Genomic DNA, 2,995 nt, shown 5'->3' on the forward strand with positions numbered 1-2,995 from the left:
TTTACCTCCATTCCTTTCACGGAAATGTGGTTGATATGTGTCAACTTCTGAACTCTATTTCTGCAAAGGATCATCCTCAGAACCTCTCTAAAGCTTCGTTTGCAGTAGCAACTACTTCTGCTTGAAGGGTAGAGAAGCGCTTCAACTCCTACATTTCAAACAAGTTCCCTCAAGATAAAGGGTATCGCATCAACAGATTCTTCAGTGGGGCTTTCGAAATAACCAAGAGCCCCATCAATAAGTCTTCGATATCCTTTCTTAGGAGCTATCAAGTGAGGTTGATATCCATCAGCCTCAGAGACCACTTTCCTAACATCATTATTACCTATTGCAGTTCTTGCATTGCTAGTATAGGAACCACTGGTACATGAACTGTTGGTGTAAGAAATCCTGGTACAGGAACTGTTGGTACAAGAAATGCTAGTACAAGAATGTTAACACCTACCACAAAAGAGCCTAACATTAATGACATTTTCACGTTAAATACTCTTCAAATTAACAAAACAAGAAGAGTTCATAGATCAACAAATATCAACTCTAAATGCCTCTAAATAATAACTTAATAATGCATAAAAAGAATAATAATGATTATATACACTTAGTATAAGCATAAAATTATTCAATAAAATCATGAAAATCTGGAAATAATGGAGGTTCAACACTCTCCCACGTTGACCTTCTTGCATGTCCTCATGCAAGCTGAATTATAAAATAATGGAAGAAGGAAGAGGAAACATTTAAAGATCAAACTATGCTCCACAACAAAAGTGTTAGCAAAAATCTTAGAAATGAAATATTAAGATATCATGGTATGTAATAATTTTTAAATAATTCATCAAGTCTGCAACATCACTATTATAGTGGCAACTAAAACCAAGTTACAACCCTGATGAAGGTATCATGTGCAGGAATGATAAAATTGCAATGTAACAAGATCAGGTACGGGAAAGAAATGCTTTGTACCACATATTATGAAAAAAGAGTACTTCACCTTTATGATAGACATCACATCCTATTGTCTTGTTTGAAATGAAATCCCTTCTTGTCATAGATTTCAAAGCTCTTATTTCTGCCGAGAGTCTTATTAACATTCATGATCAAAATATCAAATGTTTTCTGAAAAGGTGCAATTTCGAGAAGACTACCACAAGTTTCCTACACCTACTATAACAATCTTGCACCTAGGTCATGTAGTGCTTATTAAGAGGCAACCACAATCAACACACATTGTTTTCCATCAACACCTAGTGAGCAATTCATCACTCTAAATACCATAAATAATTGAGGCGAGCTCTGATACTAGAAAAGGGAAATAATAATAGAATAGTATGAAACCTTCCTGGACCAATCAACAAACCTCTTCATTGAACACTCTAAATTTTTTTTTCATCTAGATGTAAAAGTGAATTTCTTCTAAATCCAATACAAAGAATTACCTACACTAAGGGTACCACATCATTAAATATTCCTAATTTTTGAAAGATAGAACTCAAAGCATCATGCTCGAATAATCTTATAACCATTGTCTAAGAAATAAAATGATGATTTTTAGGGAAAGAGAAAGATAACCAAGTAAATATTGGTATGAAATTAATTTTAATACCATAGACATGGTCCTACTACCCACATGCGTCTATAGCCTTGGCAGGGATGTCTTTTAACCCAACAAAATGCCTGTATCCCACTTACTAGATATAGATTCAAAGTTATATTATTTAATTTAAATATTAGATGAGGGGATTGTCCTTGCTTGGTAACCAGCTGATGGTAGTGCCACTCACAAGAAGTAACATGGATGAACATGCTGACTCGTGATGAGATCTCTTGTCTTCCAGCTTTTCGATTGAAAGCCATTACTCTAAATTGGTGACCACCAGCAATAATGTCATGCATGTTAGGTCTCATGATCATGGTAGGTCGACTCATCACGAGACCTCCTATCCTCCCATTAATAAATTTGTGTACTTTGATTGTAATTAACTTCAAAGTTTACTTAATAAGTGGGGAGACAGATCTACTCCTTAAGATTATGGGATGGTGTAAAAGGTTGTTAATGACTAATCATTACTGGCTAGTTCCTCTCCCCTAAATACTTATTAAAATATTCCAGATAATGACTAAAAGATTCTATAAGTTAATAATGCTAGTGTTCTCATGAATAGCTTATTATGATCTTTACAAGAGTGGTGCACCATAGAGGGCTCTCCAATAGTGCCTTCTAAGGGAAATTGAAAATATATATCTCAGATGACAACTTCATTAGAGTGGTTAATCATGGTTACTTTTTTGCAAAATCATGAGGTATTAGAGTGAATCATACTCAACAATATTTGTCACAAATGTGTGTGTTAACAATCGATGTGGATCAAAAGCAGTTTCAGTGGCCATGCTTTGAAATTAAAAACCCCAATTGCATCATTGTAACAACTTTATTCATGGCATTTCTTTATTCTTCTACCATAGTTAACACTAAGAAGTGGAAGACTCCCTTTTAAGTATAAGAGGACTTCTAGTGCAAACAAGTGCACAAAAAGAGGATAATCATATTCATGTTCAAATTTAGAAAGTATATGCGAGAAAATACCAGAACATGAGGTACCAGCTGCAATAACTGATGTGATGCTGCAAATTGTTGAATGATGAGGGAGGGATGAATGTTGACAGTCATCTGAAACCAAGATTATATGGGATCCATATACTCTTGGTCATTTGATTCATGGGCAACATTTGGTGCATTATGAAAATCCTCCAATTTTCTTTGTTCATCCTCTAAAGTGCAGGCTGGATCAGGTTAGTGTTCTTCAATCTATGCTTATGATGGCTTCTCCTCATCAAGCATGATCCATAGCTTCTTGGTCTACCTAGGAATATCTTTTGGTTCTTTATGATTCTCTTCTTCCAAAGGAGTAGACCTATTTCTAATTGATACCAAGATGTGTTATTTCTGTGAAGCAGAGACCCCAGCTTCTGCTAGAATTTGAGATGGTTCTTTGAG

The sequence above is a fragment of the Pinus tabuliformis genome, chromosome 1_1, assembly GCF_031772625.1.
Source record: "Pinus tabuliformis cultivar Carrire ecotype Pingquan chromosome 1_1, CPIR1, whole genome shotgun sequence".
Taxonomy (NCBI): Eukaryota; Viridiplantae; Streptophyta; class Pinopsida; order Pinales; family Pinaceae; genus Pinus; species Pinus tabuliformis.